The sequence below is a fragment of the Orcinus orca genome, chromosome 11, assembly GCF_937001465.1.
Source record: "Orcinus orca chromosome 11, mOrcOrc1.1, whole genome shotgun sequence".
Classification (NCBI taxonomy): domain Eukaryota; kingdom Metazoa; phylum Chordata; class Mammalia; order Artiodactyla; family Delphinidae; genus Orcinus; species Orcinus orca.
Genome location: NC_064569.1, coordinates 23648333 through 23668425, shown reverse-complemented (window position 1 = coordinate 23668425; position 20093 = coordinate 23648333). Strand labels below are relative to the sequence as shown.

General features: G+C 39.1%; 1 protein-coding gene across 6 annotated transcripts in view; it reads right to left on the bottom strand.

Moving 5' to 3' along the window:
- Positions 1 to 20093, bottom strand: part of CCDC91 (coiled-coil domain containing 91) — a 410464-nt gene that overhangs the window by 12761 nt on the left and 377610 nt on the right. For 2 of the 6 annotated variants that reach the window (XR_007470047.1, XR_007470048.1), the window contains 2 exons: positions 3940 to 4082; positions 1067 to 1320 (listed from right to left, as the gene is read on the bottom strand). The exons of 2 other annotated variants lie outside the window; for them this stretch is intronic. The gene's annotated coding sequence lies outside the window, so the exon portion shown is untranslated. Of the gene's footprint in view, positions 1 to 1066; positions 1321 to 3939; positions 4083 to 11674; positions 11746 to 20093 lie in introns of all 6 variants that reach the window. 2 more of the 6 variants (XR_007470046.1, XR_007470045.1) reach the window with 2 other exon arrangements.

Here is a 20093-nt window from a genome sequence, read left to right as displayed (position 1 = left end):
TCATTTGCACAGAGGGTAGAAAAATGAATGCAAGTATTAGAAAACAGGTCTGGCTGTTGTAAGTCAAAATAATTGTGGCTCAAAAGAGGCAGAAGTCAAAATAATTGTGGCTCAAAAGAGGCAGGAGTTTATTTCTCTCTCATGACACCGTCTGACCATAACCAATCTGGACTCCACAGTTTCAGGACTAGGCTCCTCCGGTCCTGTTTTGCACCTTTAACACTCAACTTTCATCTCCGGGCTAAAACTGTCTGTCCCCAACTCCTGCCTTCATGTCTGCTTTGCAGCCAGTTGGAGAGAAGAGGATGAAGAGGGGCATAATCCTTCCCTTTTCAAGGGTGCAAAAGGCACATCATTTACATCCCTTCTGCTCACATCCCATTGGCACTTAGTCACATGGTCACATCAGTCTGTAAGATGAGCTAGAAGATGGAGTCTTTAGCTGAGGTGCCACATGCCCAGCTAAACTTTAGGACTTTCTTGCTAAGGAAGAAAGGGAAAACATATACTCAAGGGCAGCTAGCAATTGTCCTTAGCATTTCTTGTGACCTTCTGCTAAAATAATAGGTAAAACATTTGATACAAAGTCAATGTTAAACAAAAACTTAAATCAATTTGATTTCATTCTTAATAAAGAGACATAAGTATAAGGTATACGTATATCCACACAGAGGCACACAATGTGGGTCAAATTAAGCATGGCTGAGGTTTGGAGATAAAATGACTCTCACTACATTGGCTTTCTGGCCCTGCTCAGTTTAGGCAGTGAAGGCTTCATCTATGGGCCCAGCCTTGCCCAGTTCCTCAACCACTCCTGACCAGGTTATCCCCAGTAGGCAGTCTTATAGCTAGAGCTATGTTCAGAATCAGGTGTCTTGGGTGAGTCCAAATTGCAGCCCACCCTTAACTCCTGATTCATCTCTTCAGTTCCTGCATCTCAGCTCCTACGGCTCTCCTTCCCCCTCTCCACTTGTCCAGACACACCCATGATCAGACTGACCCAAAACATGACACAAAGGAATGTTACCAACAACGCTTTTATATACTGTTCTGCTATTATCATTACCTTTCATGCAGAGTTTCTTTTCTCCCCAAGTTCAAAGAAAACAAAAGAAAAGTAAAGGAGGGGCTTCCCTGGTGGCGCAGTGGTTGGGAGTCCGCCTGCCGATGCAGGGGACGTGGGTTCGTGCCCCAGTCCGGGAGGATCCCAGTCCGGGAGGGTTCGTGCCGCGGAGTGGCTGGGCCCGTGGGCCATGGTCACTGGGCCTGTGCGTCTGGAGCCTGGGCTCCGCGACGGGAGAGGCCACAGCAGTGAGAGGCCTGCGTACAGCAAAACAAACAAACAAACAAAACAAAAAGAAAAGGAAAGAAAAGAAAAGAAAAGAAAAAAAAAGGATGAGATGATCAGAAGCACAGATGGTAGGAAACTATACCAGGGAGAGATGTATCCAGAATGGAAAACAAGACAACAAGAACACACGTACGGCAGTGTTGAGTGGTCACGTGGCAATTATCCAGAAGCTCCAGATAACAATGTAGGAAAACACACGACAAGCCCTCCTACACTGCGTGGGAGGATGGAAGGTGGTGAGAGGGGGAGGAGGGGGACACGCGTCATTCCATGCTCAGATGATTCTCACTTCAGCAGGACATCCACGGAGGACATACCCACAAACTGAGTGAAGAACTATTTGACCATCTGGCAAAGCTACTTTCTAACTAAGGTATTTCACTATTAACTAGGAAAATTTCTACTTAATCTATGGGGTGGCCCCCTGTAGGTAGGTAAAAGAATAACATTTTATAACAGGTGTCTTTGGGGCTTTCTCTGTCAAAAATGCAATAGACCAATTAGAACAGGACTTGATAAGGGGAGAAATCTCACATGGACTCTAACAGATGAAACAAGAACATAACTAACTCCATGTGAGAGCTTCCAGGGATCTCATGGCCACTCACACTCACACACGGTTCTATAGTTGAGAAGGCTATGGACCTGCCCAGCCCATACAGACTGACAGTGGCAGAGCCGAAAGTAAACCCAAGTACTGGGGGCTCCTGGCCCAAAGAGCCTTGACATGTACTTTCTCATGCCAGAGGAATCTCTTATTCTGAAAAGAAAATATCTCTTGTGGGAAATCATTAATATGTCCTTAAAACCATTTTTTATCAAAAAGGACGAGACCTGCGATGGTGAAACAAGCTCTAAGTGTATAAATAACATCATCTGACTGTTGTAGGATGACCATGTTCCTGAGGAGTTTGCAGAGTGACAAACGACTTCAGACAGACGTGTGGTCTGGCTGCACATTTTATAAGTGACTTTAGAGGAAATGTTGCTTCAAGAACGCAGGAGAGACTGGTGATCTCAATCAGCTGGGAATGAGGACAATCCTTATTGAATGAGCAGAGAACAAGGTCAGTGTTTACGAAACAACCCTTCCTATTGAGTGAGACAGCACAGGCAGCCTTGGCTGGGGAGGTGCTCCCCGCAAGTGAAGGGCTGCTCAGTTTCACTCATCAGGGCACCCCGAGCAGGGCTCAGTGCGCTCTGGAGAGGGCAGAGGGGAGCAGTCAGACGTCCCAGGTCAGGAACTAAAGCCCTAGGAGCCGGCAGGTGAGTGGGGGCCTGGAAGGCGGCAAGTGGAGGGGAGAAGTGCATTGCCCAAGGATTCAGAGGATCAGGGTTCCAGCCCTAGCTCTGTTCCTAGCTGTCCTGGTTGTGCCACTTTGAGCTGGTTACTTCGCCTCTTGGGTGAGCTTCAGTTTCCTCCTCTGTAAAAGCAGAGGGTAGCACTACACATCTTCCGGCTCTACAATTCTGTTGTCCAGGGATCACTACTCAAACGCCGACAGACAGTCATGGTTCCCAACCAGAGGCAATTTGCCCCCCTCTCCCCAGGGGACATTGGCAATGTCACCACTGGTTGTCACACAGAAGGAAAAGTGCTACTTCTACTGGCATCTGGTGGGCACAGGACTGAAAAGCTCAACTACCCAGGACAGCCCCCTACCAGCAAGAATTATTCAGCCCCAAATCTCAACAGTGCCAAGACTGGAAAACACGAACTGAAAGGACAGTATAATGATGAACTCATTTCAGCCAGTTATTGTCATTTTGCCAGATCTTTTTTTTTTTAAGAGAATTGAAACATTTCAGCTTTTATGTAAAATATCCCAAATTTAAAATGTCGCCACATGTTAATTTTTTTTTTTAACAAAACACTCAGGCAGCCAAATAAAATAGGGCTTCAGGACAAATCCTGTGTGCAGGCTGTCAATCTGTGAAATCTTATGTAGCCAGCTACTGTCCAAGTAATTAGTACAGTTTAGGTGAAAACACGGATTCTTTTATCTGTGTCAGGTTATCTGAGCCAGATCCAAGCAGGTCGAGGATAATCTACAGGTGTGCTCACACGCACGCGCACGCGTGTGTGTGTGTGTGCGTGATATCATGATAAAAACACTAAGTGAAAGTGTCCAGAGACACTTATCACCTGTGTAACTGGTGGTAGGAATTATTAAATTCTTTGAATAACAGGGTCTCCATTTTCAAGGAAGGCATCACTAGCCTTGCTGTCTACCTCTCCCGGTTGTCACAGAATGTGACCTTGAATGTACCTTGAAGCTGGAGGGAACTTTAGAAATCACCTGATATGTAATTGACTTTGCCCTTGAGCTCACAGTCAGTCAGTAGGAAGATGGGGCTCAGAAGCCCCGTGTGCTGACTCCCTGCCCTGTGTTCTTTGAAGAGAGTTGACAGGCAGGAAGGTGGCGAGGGGAGAGTGCCCGACGTGTCTTCCCTCCCCGCCCCCCCCACTCTTCCAGCCGTGGTCCACTCACGCCTGGCCTTCCAGATGTGCCTGAGCAGCACCAGATGTGATCTGAGGATTCAGTGAGAGGGGCTGTGAAAGCGCTCGGGAGCCTGTAAACTCTTACCCTGTCTCCCAAATGCAAGGTTGGTGCCAGTGTTAATTTGTCTCTGATGTGTGACCACAGGCAGCTCTCTGGCCAACGGCAAGGCGAATGCCTGATGTTTACCCCAGGGAGGCCTAAGCCCGAGTTGTGACACTTTACCCGTCCTAGAAAAAAACAGGCAAAAGCAGATCAGCATCGTGAGTGTGAGGCCGAGAGGCAGTGGTTTTGCTGCGCCATTAGGATGTAGAGTGCAGGTAAGTTGCTGTCATTTATTAATGGGAGCTAAAGACATCAGAAGATAACTCTCCACGGCCAATCCTGGTTTCAGACAGTAAAAACCCTACCCCCACCAGGCCTTCTCCAAGCCCCTCCCCTACTTTCCTGCCTGAAACCTTGTTCCCTTACATGCCCTGCCGGAGCCTTGTCCCTCTGCTTATCTAAGGGCTTCCATCTCTCACGACGGGACACCAGGGCTCCTTTGAGACTTTGCCCTAATGCAGAGTGTGCCCTTCTGTCCTGCAGCCAAATTTCCCGTCTCATGCCAGGTCAGGGTCCGACCACCCCGTCTGCTCTGATGCCGGCCAAGCCAACTGTGGTCCAGCTCTAAGTTCTTAGCTTCAATTCCATCTTTGCTGAGCACGCTTATTGCGGTTCCGTGGGAGAGGCCCGGGTTTGTGCATTAACATTCAGAGTTCTTTTCCTTCTTTACATATCCTGCTTATTTGGGGCTAAAATGTGTCCCAAGTCCATTGTGAACGTGGCTACTGGTTGCGCTGTCTGTGCAGCGGGTCAGTCAGAATGTGCTGGTGTAGCAGCTGCTTCCATGGACACGGCTACTCCGCCAGGTTTTATATTTTTTAGTGTACTGACACAGCTTCCAGTTACTTACGGCTAAGTCAGCAGCATTAGAAAGTTTGTAGCTGAGTTCTTTCTTACTGTTTTTCATTTCTTTCACTAAAAGACTGTCTTTTAAGGCAGATTTAGGTGCACAGCGAAATTGAGAGGAAAGTACAGAGATTTCCCACATAGCCCCTGCTTCCACACATGCATTGCTTCCCTCATTGTCAACGTCTCCCACCAGAGTGGTGCATTTGCTACAACCGATGAACCTATACTGTCACAACATCATCACCCAAGTCCACAGTTTACACTAAGGTTCACTCTTTGTATTGTATATTCTACGAGTTTGGACAAATATATCCACCCTTGTAGTATCATTCAGAATAGTTTTATTACCCTAAAAATCCTCTGTGCCCCACATAGTCATCCCTCCTTCCACCCTAGCTCCTAGCAACCACTATTATTTTTACTATCTCCATAGTTTTGCCTTTTCCAGGATGTCATATAATTGGAATCAAACTATATGGAGCCACTTCAAATTGGCCTTTTTCACTTATTATGCTTTTAAGTTTCTTTCATGTCTTTTCATGATCAAAGAGCTCATTTCTTTTTAGTGTGAAATGATATTCCATTGTCTGGATGTACCACAGTTTATTTATCCATTCACCTATTGGAGAACATCTTGGTTGCTTCCAAGTTTTGGCAATTATGAATAAAGCTACTATAAACATCCATGTGCAGATTTTTGTGTGAATATAAGTTTTCAGCTTCTTTGGGTAAATACCAAGGATTGTAATTGCTAGACTGTATAATAAGGGTATGTTTAGTTTTGTAAGAAACCACCAAATTGTCTTCCGCTAAATTGTCACTTTGCATCCCCACCAGCATTTGATATCACCCGTGATCTCCACTTCGGCTATTCTAATAGGTGTGTAGTGGTATCTCATTGTTTTGATATGCATTTTTCTGATGACATATGAAGTGAAGCATCTTTTCATATGCTTATTTGCCATCTATATGTCTTTGGTGAGGTGTCTGTTAAGGTGTTTAGACCATTTTTTGCATTGGTCATTTGTTTCTGATTGTTGAGCTTTAAGAATTCTTCATATATTTTGGATAGAATTCCAGCCACATGTCTGTAACTGTGAGATGGCAGTAAAGAAGGACATGACACAATTAAAAATAGAACTATCATATGATAATCCAGCAATCCCACTTCTGGGTATTTATCCAAAAGAATTGAAATCAGGATCTCACAGAGATGCTTGCACTACCATGTTCATTGCAGCATTATTCACAGTAGCCAAGATAGTGACAACCTAAATGTCCATTGACAGATGAATGGATAAAGAAAATGTGAGATATACATAAAATAAAATAGTATTCAGCCTTTTTAAAAAAGAAGGAAATCTTACCATTTACAACAACATGGATAGACCTGGAGGACATTATACTAAGTGAATTAAGTCAAGCACAGAAAGACAAATACTGTATGATCTCACTTATATGTATAATCTAAAACAGTCAAACTCATAGAAGCAGATGGTACACTGATGATTGCCAGGGGTTGGAGCTATGGGGATACGAAGAGGTTGTAATCAAAGGGTACAAAGTTCCAGTTAAATACCATACATTAGTTCAGGATATCTACTATACAGCATAGTGCCTATAGATAGAAATACTATACTGTATACTTAAAATTTTCTAAGATGGTGGATCTTATGTTAAGTGTTCTATTACAAAATAATATTAATAGTTATTGTTTTTCTTATAATAAAGGAGGTAGGAGGAAACTTTGGGAGGTGACGGATATGTCTATGGCCTTGATGGTGGTGTCAGTTTCAATGTGAATACTTATTCCCAAACTCATCGAGTTGTATATACTAAATACGTAGAGCTTTTACATGGCAATCATACCTCAACAAAGCAGTTTTTTTTAAAAGACAAAAATTACAGAACTACGGAATCCTTTGAAGAGGTGGCAGTGACACACCAAGGAGAGAAAGAACCATATATCTCAGGTGAGTAGCAATCACTGACGATTCAGAAACACATATGAAATAGTTTCTTTTCTTTCTTAAATATACCACAGGAAGGTGAATCTTAATGGGCAGAAAAACCTGATATATGGATTATTTATGGAAAGGACACTGCTGCCTTCAAAATACAATTATCTATTTACTTTGCACGTTATAGGAGGAGCCATTCCATTACACCTGCATATTTTTTTTAAAAATAAACAAACATAGACCCTAACTACCAGCCAAGTAAGGTGATGCTTGGTGATTCTTTAATCATAGCACATTGCAGAGCTGCTTCCTTTTCCTAGTTTCTGTTTCTATGCATAATTTACAGAGTTGTGCAACATGCAGATGACACACAGAAATCAGAATTAGTACTTTTATGTAGACCATGTTGTTCGTTGCCAGTAAGTTGCCTCCAGATGGCTTGGAAAAGGAGTATTGCTTTATACTGTTTTCAACTAAGAAGAGCTACCTGAAAGCATTTACACCTAGTATTCACTGGAGCTAATTTGTGTCTTCCTCCGCCATGTCACTCAGGTGGACTATATATCACTTAGGGTTTCTTCTTAAGGAAAAATTTCACTGGGATACAGAAGAGTTTAGAAATCTTAAGATGAAAGGTAGAAGAAGAAAATACAAAAGCCAACTGTTTGGGAGAAATCTGGAGCATCCTAAAAGTCACTATAATTAAAACACAGCAGTCTGTAATTATTCCAAAGGGGGAAAAATTGCAAGAAAGGCTCAAAAATGCTAACGTGCTTACCCAAAGCTCTGCCATATTAGTTCATATTGACTCAGACAGATACAATATCCTCAAATGGACTGAAAACTAGTTGGAAGGTTTAAAACAAAAGAAAATGTAATATAATTAGGTGGGAAAGCAGTGGGTTTGGAGTCACTGGAGTAAAGTTGGGTTTGTTCTGCCATTGACTAACCGATTGAATTTTGGCAATTCATGGGACTTCTCTGTGACTCAGGTCTTGAAACTGCAAAACAGGATACCACCACTTAACCTTGTGTTAAATGAATGTGTGTAAAGATTGTGTTTTGTTTTCAAATGCTGCTCTTCACACCCTCTACTTGTCTGTTTCTCTTCTCTCCATCCAGTGATAGACAACCTCTTGCTTAACTTCTCCACCCCCAACCACCTACTTCATTTTTATATTCAAATTTTTCTTTAGCATAAGCCTCCAAATTTATAAATTTTGGCCTTTTTTATGTTTCCTAAAGCCAGCATTCAATGTCATATTTTAAAGTAATGTGTTAGTATGTTTATGTTCAGTGTTTCTTCAAATTACTCTCCAAATTAAGAAAAAGTACTCCTCTCCTTACCCCTTGCTCTTTGGTTACCACTGCATCTCCTTGGCTCCTACTATTAGCTAAACTGAATTCACACCTTGGATTCTTGACATGGGTCACGTGGTCAAACATAAAGGGCCTTATTGAGGTGTTCTTTTGATAAAATTGGAGTCACTTCTGTAAGGGTTGAGAGTCTCCCAGTTGCTTGGGAATAATGATTGTAAGTATGTTTCAGCAGTTCTCAAACTTTACTGTATATTAGAGTCATCTGGAAAATAAGTTAAAAACGAAAATTTCTGAAATGTTCTTTAGAAGATTCTGATTCACAAAGTTTAGGTAGGAGACCAGAAATCTGCATTTTAGCAAGCACGCCAGCTGACTCTGATGCAGGTGACCCACGACTACCCCTCTAGAAATGCTGTTAGAGTTTAGGTAATTCTAAGAGCAGTCTGGAGTTTTGAATCCTTGTGGTTTAAAAAGGAATATTTTATAAAAGGAGTATTTGCAAAAAGGATTTTTTATATTAAAAATTGTGCTGACATATGTTTTCAGAGCACAGACCTGAGTTTGGATGGTAGTTTGTTCACTTGATAACTGTGTCTCTTAGATAAGCTAATTAGTCTTACTTTTCTAACATGTGATATAAGAACACCATTAGCCACTCGAAGGAGGTATTGTAGGGCTGAAATATATGTTAAAAGAAACCCTTAGTTATGAAAAGGTGGGTAGAAATGTTAATCATAATTATCTCTTTATTACTGATAATTTCAAGAACTGGATTGTTCAACTAAATGAAGAAAAACTAAGCCCAGATTTTCCATAAATTAGTGTCTTCACTCCTGTGATATATGAAGGGTATGTCAGCACCCAGTGGCACAGGTAGGCCAGAGGCAAGCTAAGGTGCAACCATGAAACAGCTATTTGACTGAACAGCAGTTCTTTGGCATTAACAGTAATTCAATAAAAATCTACATTTGATTTAGTACAAAAAACTGCAACTAAGTGTAAATAGGATGTAATGGTAAAAAAAAAACTATCTATCTATCTATTTTTTCTTATTGCACTAATTCATTTCAGACTACTTTGACCCATTCTGCAAAAGAAAGAAAACAAACAAACAAAAATGACCAGTTACAGGCTGGCTGGAAATGAAATATGTGATTTCCATTTTATCAGGGAGCCATTTTTATTCTGTGCAAGGCAGTGTCAGGTAGACCACAACTACACTGATTACAAATTTATTCTGTCTGGATTTTGGAATTTAGTGAAAGATCAACTGAAGAATGTGGTGCCTTGTATCTTTCTCTCTCTCCCCCACCCCTTCAAATGTATACATACACATATATGTATAACATTCATGCAGACTGAATGCATAACAATGTATGATGCATACACACAATGTGTGTGTGTGTGTGTGTGTGTGCGCGCACATGCGCTATTTTCAGATTAAGAATTTTTTTGGTAAGAAAAATGTTTTCAGTAAAATTTCCCAATTTTGAATAGCTTGACATCATCCCAGGAAGTACTTTTATAGCAATCTGAAGGCAAGGGGTTGTATCCTCAACATCTTTGTATCCCAGGTATGTTGTGTAGTGACTACAAACATTAGACACTAAACCAACACTCATTGCTGAGGAAGTTGATTGATCTTTGGGACAACAAGGTCTAAGTAGGTCTCAGTAAGATTCTCAAGGAAGTTAGATTTCCTCCTGAGCTTTCTTTTATCTTGTCTAGTTCTATTAAGATAGATCAGGTTTATGCTGCAATAATAGAAAACTCCCAGATCTCAGCGACTTGACATGCCAAAAAAAGGTTTATTTCTCATTCAATTAAAACCATATGTGGATATGAGACCCTCCAAGCCAACTGTCCTTCCTGAAGCAACTCAGTGATGTAGGCTGTTTTGATCTTGTATCTCCACAATCTCAACACGAGGTCTCTTCCACTGTCACCCGGCAGGGGGAGAGAGCTTTGGGCTGGTGAGTCTGGCAGCAGTAACTGAATGTTTTGGCTTGGACATGATACACTTCAGTTCTGCTCATCATCCATTAGTATCATAGCGCTGCCCCATCTAACTGCCACGGTTTAGGGAAATACGATCCACCCTCTGTCCCAGAAACAGAGAAGAACTGGAGAGAATAAGACCAGAAGTCTCTACAGTTTGAATGATTTCCAAGCAAACACATAACAGAGCAATAAGTTTCTTTTAAGAGGGGAAAATCATTTTTAAAAAATAAATAAATGGATGAAGAGACTACTTAATCATAAATGAAATGAACAGATATTAGATGTTGATTATGAAGAATTCTGCAATTTGAGCACATATTAAAAATCTAACTAGAGCTAAGTTTAAAATCAATGTGAATTTATTTTAAAAGAACTTTAAAATGCCATATAGCTAAAATTTTAAAGCAATCTATCTTTGTCAACTTATAGCTGAAAAACAATTCTAAATAATAATAGAAACTGTGAGGCTAGAAGGCCCAATGGTTTTGAGGTAAATCTTCATTCTGTTACTGAATATATGCTATTCAATCATTGGGACTTTGATTAAAGCAATTTTTCCTTCCTTTGACCATATACAATTTTTTTCTTACGGAATTCTTAGAAAATATTATAATGTAATTATAATTTAAATTCATGTTAGGCCAAAGCTTTAAGTATTGTGCCAGTGTAGTTTCTGGTCATCCCAAAATCTCTATAAAAGAGTTGCCAGAATTGAGTTGATTCTCTGAGAATTCTTCAGAATAGCTTTTCTTTAGGACTTCTGCAACACTGGATCCCTGATGGATTAAAAAAATTGATCAATCCCAAACCTGACACATAAAGCTGACACAAAGAATTTAAAACTAAATTGTTAACATAATTTATGATATTTAGTTTCCTCCTAGTCACAGAAGTGTGATTAAACTTACTGGTCCAGCCATTGGAGTTGGCTAGAGATCCTTGAACAAGAAGAAAAAATTGTATGAATTTATAAGAAATGGAAGCCAAGCTTAATTTTAACCTTTGTGTGAAAGTCTGTAATAATATAATTAATCTTCTTGTAAAGATGTCATTTAGGATAGCTTGAAATACCATCTGCTATGAGAGAGCTCAAATGCAGTGTTTTCTGGATGTGCTGGACTAGGTCAAGTCTAAATTCCCCTCCAGACCTAGGATTTGATGTGTAGACAGAGCGTGCAATTTTGCAATTTGCTGAGCCAGAAGAGGATTTAATACTACATTCAGAGCTGTACTCAAATTGTCAAAAAATGTTCAATAAAATAACATTGCAAATCGTACTCAGTTAAACTAGCTGGCAAAGGTAGCATGACAAAATTGAGAAATAAAGCATATGAGATGTAGTGTTATTTACATGTTTTCAGGGCTTACGCACTGGGTGGCTTGCTATTTACAAGACAGCATTTCCACCCTTCCCCTCTGCTTTAAGGTTTGATACAAGGCCAAGTCCTCCATCTGACTTCATGCGACTGTGGTCTAGTTCAGATTAGTATTTGTCACCACTCTTCACAGCAGACAGGAATGCAGCAGACTGGCCCAGGAGCAGGAGAAAGAGATTAGGGGACTAGGTCTGTTGAAGGTAAACATACCTGAGACAATCACAACAGTGAAATATGGAGGTTGCATGGAGGTCAGATGCTCAGGGCTTAACTTTAGATAACTGTTGAAGGAAAGAGCATTTTAGAATTCTCAAAATTTTTGCCACCACTGGAAAAAAAAATCATTCCGTAAAGCATTATTATACGCCCTCTCTGAAGATGCTTTACAGAATTCTAAGCTTACTTTTAGAAGCTAATGGGACATCTGGCTGAAACATGACAGATCATAAATGTGTTTCAAATAAATTAAGACATGGTTTGACAGAAGAGAAAAACCATCAATCTGAACAAATGAATCAATATAACAAAAGTATTCTTAAAAGCTAAAAAGTGACATTCTATCAATATGAAAAATATTAACAAAAATGATAATGAAAAATTTTAAAGTAAAGATAATGTAAACAGCAACTTTATTCTTTATGAATACAGAACATAAACTCTGAGCTGTGAGCCAGACATTATTTTAATGGTTTTACATGTATTAATCTAACAAGCTTATGATGTGAGTTTTACTGTCTAAAACTGAGGAAACTGAGGCACAAGGGAGGTTAAATACTAAGCTGACGGACATGAGTCTTGAACCCAGCTCCATCCTGAATAAACTGGCTCCATCCTGAATAAACTGTGATAAATTATAAAAGGGAACGATACAAATCTTCTCAGTAAAGTTTTGCAATGGAAACAATACTCTTATCGTGTATTTCCAAATTACTTAAGATGTGATGTAATTTCTGATGTTAATATCACTGGTGAGCTGTATCAATTTCAAATAATAGGTAAAATTTGAGGAAAGGAGCTAGTGATTCTTGGCTCTGTGTTGTGCTCTATGACTAAGACTTAGAATTAAATTACGTTAGTCAAGCCATTTCTATTTTCTTCTCTGAAAATGTAAGGTTATAATGCTCATCACACCATGAAGTTATTATTGATTTGGACTGATGATTTCCCTTAAGAATTGATTAGAGCTTGGGAGAAGATTAGTCTTTTGGAAGAATCTTCATTGTTAGGTTATATTAGCCAATAGTGTAGTAGTTGATGTCTTGACTTTATATTCCAGCCAGGCGTTCTTGTCATTTAGCTAGTGTAACTCCAAGTTAAATCACAGTATTAAGCAGTATTGATTTGTCTGAGCTGTGGAATGTAAATCTTTCCCCACCAGGTAAACAATGGCAATTAAATGGAATTTGGCTTAGAAGGGAAATGATTTTCCCACAACTTTGCCCCATCAGCAGAAACCCTAACACTCCAATAAGCTACAGGGTTTAGTGCAGGTTTGGCGATGCACCACTCAGCATAACCTGGTTGCCAAGAAGCTGAGCCTGGAGTTTGTAAATTCTTTAAGATCATCAGCATGCTTTGGTGGGGGATACATCACAAAATTGAATCCAAACAGACTGAGTGGCTAGGTTAAATAAAATAGGTGAACGTAACTGGCGGAAGAAAATGTTTCCCCTTCTGAAAAGCATGGACTTTGGCATCAGGTAGACGTGGGTTGGAACCCAGCTTCATACCTGATGAAGCAGTGCTTGTAAAGCAGTGATCACTGGCGAGTTACTGACCCGCTCTCAGCCTTAGTTTCCTCTTCTTAAAAAGAACTGTTAAGAGCATTAACTAGTTGTTTATGTCTAGCACAATACGTGACACATAGTAGGAGCTCAACACATGTTTTTTAAATGAAATGATATTTCTCAACCAATTCAATTATTGGGAGACAGTGTAAATATTTTTGAAGACTCATAACTAATTAGACATTATTTTTTATTAATTAAAAATCCATTTTGGAAGTCTGAATCCTTATTATTCAATTGTGAATAATAAATTGAATTATTCTGAATTAACTGAATAATGAGGTTATTCAATTTCTGCTTAATTTTCAAAATTAAAGTTACATCAATTCTCCAGATCCCTCTCAAAAGCAAACCAAGACTAAATTTAAAGTATTTCCTCAAATTTAGGAGATGAATTTCTGATTTTTTGAAAAGTTTTGGCCAAAGATCAGAGAGATCTCTTTTCTTTGCAAGCACTCAACTACAAATGTTCCTAGCTCTGAGAGTCATACATTAGTCAGAGGGTTATCCTGACTTATTAGGTCTCTTTTACTCTTTAGTCATGATAACATTAACTCTCAACAGCACTGTCTTCTCAGCTTTCTGCTGGCAAAATACCTTTCCTTAGAGAGTTTCACACGCATTTGTACTCATGACCTCCTTACTCTCCACACTAATCTTAAGAAGGGTGGAAGAGAACAAATATGACTGTTTTAAAGATCAGGGGTAATAAACCTGGTCACGGCTTTTTCCCTGGCAAGGATATTCCTAGATTCAAAATCTACAATATGGTAGCTACTAGTCACATGTGGCTATATAAATTTAAATTAATTACAATTAAATAAAATTTAAAAATTAGTTTCCTCAGTCACACTAGCCACATTTCAAGAGTTCAACAGCCCCATATAGCTAGTGGTTATCATATTACACAATGCATATATAGAAAGTTCCCCTAATCTCTATCCAGAAGCATTGCTAAATGATTGACAGTAAGGGTATCCAATTACAATTTTTCCTTCTCATTGAGCAAACTAAAGATACAGACTTCCTCTTATTTTTTCATTCTTTAAGAGAAAGAAGTATGCAAAAATACTTATAGCACAAAATTTAAGAGTGAAGATCACCTCATTGCCCAGAACTCCTTGTTTTGACATAAATTATTTCATGGAGTTGCTCCAACCTTGTGGTCTTATATGGTCCCATGTTCTCTATTTCATAGAGGAAAGAATCATGGCTACCTGATAGTGATCTCAGCTTGTTGAAGCAAGCTTGACTGCCCCAGGGGTACCTGATACATTCCACCTCTCAAGCATTTGTTAGTCAATTGAATATATCATAATTAGAACAGCTATTCATAAAAGGACAGGGTGCTCCTGTTTGGGAATTCTTGGATTTTGCTATCTCCCCATTTCTTCCAACCCCACCCCCATCTTACTGATGTTTCCTACCTGATTTGTCAGTGTCCACTATAATGGTAGGGTTGGTGGTGCCACATGGCAGGAAGAGGAGAGAACAAAGTTTTCATGAGGGCTGAGAAGCCTCTCTCTTCCCTAGAAGAAGGCTAATGAAGGTGAGAAAATATTGGTCCTTCATACCCCAAGCCAGGGCTAGCTCAGTCAGAAAATGCCCAGAATGGACTGAAGCCACATATTCTTTTGTAGTATACACAATTCTGGATGAAAATTTTACTTCCACTTTTCCCACCTCTGTGAATAAAATTCCTAACCAATCTTGAAGTGACTGTCTAAGAGATTGTGGATATTTATAATGTTGAATTCTGTAAACCTTCAAGGAGGAAATACTCTGGTAGATAAAAGTAACAGTAGAGAAGCAGGCAGGTCAAAGCTTAAGCCATACAGAAGAAAAGGACGTGAAAAGGAACCAGCTGGATCCCAAAAGAGTATATACATACCCATTGCACACTTGCAGGTCTCTTAACTATTGATTTACCAACTTCCTCCTTTTCCTCAGCTCAGTCATACTTTTACCAGTTGCACTTGATCCTGTTAGCAACCCTGCCCCAATGACTGAAACCACCACCAATGACTTGAATCTATTCCTACTACACTGTATATGTTCCTAGCATCCAAAGTGAAATTATGAATGCATTTTCCCATAGAGACATTAGTTGGTTCAATAAATTTAGGTTTTAGGAAATCATTAGCTGTAATGTGGAGAATTGATTTTTTTGGGAACAAGAATGGAAACAAGGGCTCACTGAGCAGACTATTTCAAGTCTAGGCAAGAGATGACACAGGCTTTGGTCAGGGAGGTAGTCATGAGAATGAATGGAAAAAAGTAGATGGATTCAAGATATGTCTTGGAGTAAAGCTGACAGAACTGAATTTGAAGTAGGGAGTGAGAGAGAGATAAAAGAGAGAAATGGAGAAGGATGATATATTCATTGAGATGGAAAATATTAGAAAAGACACAGAAAGAGCTCTGGTTGGCAGAGGTGAGGTGGCGATGAAGAGCGCTGCTTTTGACATGTTAGGTACCACATCTAAGTGGAAATATAGGGTAGGCAGCTGAATACAGGACTTTGGACTTAAAGTCAGTGGTCTTCAGCATACAGAGACTGTGTAAAGCTGTGGAATCAGAAGAGATCACATAGAAAGAGAGAATAAAAAAATGAGGGCACCAGCACCATTACATTTAAGGTTGAGGTCTACATAACACTGCATTATAGGCTATGTAGAATTTTCAGCTTCCCAGGTAGATTACTTAATATCTATAATAGAGAATATGCATTTCAAATTCTAAGGAATGGAGATAAAACACATTCCCGAGTACAAGAATTCTTCATGTGGGGAACTGCCAGCATAACCAAGGGTTTATATTAGGTAGAATCACTGTGACACTTTGAAAGAATTTAATTCATATAAAAGAGAATATGTCTCACTCATCAATAACTGTAGCTGCTTATCTGGACTACTTGGAACCTACAGACTGGTTCCAAGCCTAAAAGGACCTGATTTGATATTTCTACCTAGTTTATCTCATTTTATGTAACTGCTGCCAACATGTCAGTTTTGATTTGATACAAAGTATAAAAGTCTATTCCCTGCATTATGAGAGAAAGAAAAAAATTATAAGAAAAATAAAGTGTGTTAGACAATTACTAAAATTTTACTACTTGAAACACTGCTAAACATTTTTATAAATCTATAAACATTTACAATTTTAGCAGTTATGGAAAGCAGGCAAAGAGAAAGATTTAAAAAATTACAGGAAAAGTATGTTTCTTTATAAAGGTAGTGCTTTCCACAGTGTCCGGTGGTTCTAACAGTTTTAGAAAAGAATACCTACACAAAAGAGCAAGCTCTCAAAATTTATTACATATACATCTTGCCACAAAACATTTTGTATAATCTGCTTCAGTATCTGAGCTGTGTTGAAGTCAGTGATTTGTACATTCTGTGGCTTCAGTTATTTCTTTTAAAATCAGCTTCCAGACTTCTGAGAACTGAATCTTTGCCAGGACTGAGTCAAGTTTTCCTACCTTTTGAATGAGTTTGTTTCTTCATCTCTGTGTATTTCTCAAAAATACAAGACCAGTTTGCATAACAATTGGGAGTCAGAATTGGATTTTAAAAGGCCATCAGTATCCTTCTGCATCCATTATCACCAGGACTCTCACACCACATTGCTCTGAATATTCCCTGGTCTGACCCAAATCCCAAACCCTCCCCTCTCCTCACCCGCAGCTCCTACTGGGCCCTCTGGATCTCCTATTCTTGATTCCAAAACCCTATGCATACAATCTCATCTCCAAACTTTCTTCCTCCCTCCTATTGTAGCTGAAACCTGTTGGACCAGTGAGTCTAATATTTACCCTACAGCGCACTCACCAGGAGGTCAGGTATCTCTTGGTACCATAAGAAATTGTTTCGTATATATATAATTTGCCATATATCCTTCCCTACTTACACTCTTAGAGGATATTGTAAATTTGGGTAGCATATCAATTTAGTAGCATTCTAGTAGCTATGATTTAGTCATCCTTGTAGCATTTGGAAATGCAGACTCATTTTAAAGTGCTCAGAAGGCTGGTTACTGTTTTATGACAGTTTTTTAACTTTCTTATAGAACCTCATTTAGAAACATAGCAATTTTAGCTAATCCTTTAAATTAGTAGTCACTCTATTAGCTCAGGGTTAGTTGATTTATTACATTACAAGTGGAATGATTGATTGATTCAACTATTTATGGACTCACTATTATACACTAAATCCACACACAGGCTACGTACTAGGAAATGCTTTCGGAATATAATAAACAAGACAGATGTGGGCTCTTCCTTCAGGAGGAGATACATATAAACAAATAAGAACACAGATTATTAATTATAAATGGCAATTAACACAAACTATTATTTAACTCCACACGTACTGCATAGGAAAAGTCTAGTGTGCAGTGCCCAGGGTGGGAGGAAGTAGAATTTAAAGGGGATCAGCTTGTTGGGAATGGATGGTTCTGGGAAAAGAAAACAGAAAACCAGGTGAGAGCAAAGAAAATTTTACCAGCTCTTCTCCTTCTATTTATATAAACCAATGACTGATGCCCAAGGAGCCCCTGCATTATGGCAGATTCGGTGTATGGAACTGTGTTTATTTTTCAATGAAATAAAGGGAACATTTTTAGTTTTGTCTGGCTTAAAAAAATTCTGGCAGTCACATCTGGGAGTTTTCATATATTGCTTCTGCCCACTTACTATGATGATGGTGGTGATGCCCACGAGTAAGTGGCCTGTGGATTCAGAACACACTGGCTTTTTATTTTTTTTAATTGATGAAGATTTATTGAAAAGCAACATAGTTTGGAACCTTCCAGAAAAGGCATCTTCATAAAAAGCAAATAATCCCTGAATATCTTCATATAGAGCTGGGGGGGTGGTGGTATTCTTTGACAGTTTGTTGCTGTAGCTGTTACCATTGTTCTTAAATGATTATGTTTCTTAGTGTACACTGGTTTTCAGTGTCTAAGATAGATACTGTACCATCTCCAAGGTAAATCTCTCCCAACAGTCTAAAATTTGTTTCTGTTTTATAATTTTGAGAATGCCAACACATAACTTCCAAAATCAAACAATATTTTTTCATCAAAGGCACAACTGAATTTTATCAATTAATTGGTATTTAATTTCATCAGAGATAAATTTTTGACAAAAGTTATATTTTCAGTGAGATCACTTGAATCCAATTCCCAACCTAAGAACTATTAATTTATTTTGGCTTTCTGCTTGCTGTTGGTAGTCTTCAGAGACACAGTAGAGTTGTTTACTGGTATGTAAACAGCAGACTAGGGGATAAGTGCTTGGATTCAATAACTCTTGTTTTTTTCTCTTGGAGTTTCATACATGTTTTCCAGGTTTTTACATAGGTTTTTTTTTTTCTTATTCAGGATTTATTATGCAAAGACTATTTTTTTAAATTCAGCGAATGAATAATTCTTTTGTTTTTTTTATCATTCTTTAAGGCATATATAGCATTTCCTGATTCCAGTCAGTTTAACTATCAGAATAAAAATACCTGACTCAATGCAGAATAATATCAAGCATAGGGACGTTGTTCTGGTTTTGATTTCAAAGCAATCACTGAGTAAGGCTCCACTGAACTGCAACATGAATCAGCATTTAGTGAGGCTGGGTTTAAACCTCTACTCCAGATTCTGAATGACAGAGAACTTCTAAATCGGGCACTGTTTGTTCATAGTTTTAGGTCTCTGTGATTTACTTGGCTTTATTAGACAATAGGGGCTTTGGTTCAGTTATATTTTTAACATTCCTTAAAAATAAAGCAAAGAGTATTCCCATTTTGGATGAGGATTAGTATGGTGGAGGAAATGAAGAATTTACAAGCGCTGGGTATCCAGGGATTATGCACTGGGCTCTGTGCTGGATTGCCTCGGTTAATACGTTTTTGGTTGCATGTAATAGAAACTGGCTCTGGCTGGCTTAAGGGAAAAAAGTATTCTTCCAACTGGCATATTGGAAGAATATTTGGGTAGCTCAAAGAATCCAAGAGTCAGGGAAGGCAGCGATCAGGGGACTTCTGACCTCAGAAGCAGAGTTCATGTCTGGCCCCCCAGGGTAAAATAGTTGAAGTATCTCAGCACATGACTCTTCACAGGAGGCCAATGTGGTCTTCACCTGTGGATTAGCCCGTCAGCGTTAGAGGGGCAGAATAATATTGTTTGGCCAGTTGTTTGTGGGCAACTGCACCTGTATTTTGTAGGCAGTTCCCAGAGAAAGGGGGCTTGTTGTGAACTGGTGGCCACGCCAGTGAGGTCTACTCTATGGGGCATTTTACAAGGTTAATTTTCACAAAAAGCCTATAAAAATCACTATTTTCACCTCACAAACGAGAAAGCAGAGACTCAAATTGGTTAGGCAACTTGTCCAATGTTCTACAGTTAGAATGTGGCAGGGCTAGAATTCCAATTAGGCTTATAAGAGGGGGCTAGCCTCCTTCTTTAAAGATTAAAACAATCTGATGACTACATGGGATAAAAATTTCCAGATAATTTCTTATGGAGAGACTATTGGGTATCTCCAGGGTACTAGAAAGAGTAAAACTGTCTGTTGAAAGCTCTGGGGTTGAAGCCCAACTCTACCTGGTCATCAAGGGCAATTAAACATCAAATATTCACTAACATCGAATCTCCTTCACAAGGTTATTTTAACTTCACAGGGGTGTTGAGCTAACATGTGAAAATAGTTGGCTCAAAGCAGATATTCATTTTTTTTTTTTGAGGAAATAACTATTCTAATAATGAACTCTCAAGCATGTTACTAAAATTAGTCACAGTTTGACAGTGGCTTTGTCATTCTAAAAACAGAATTCCTCTCTTACCCTTAGTCT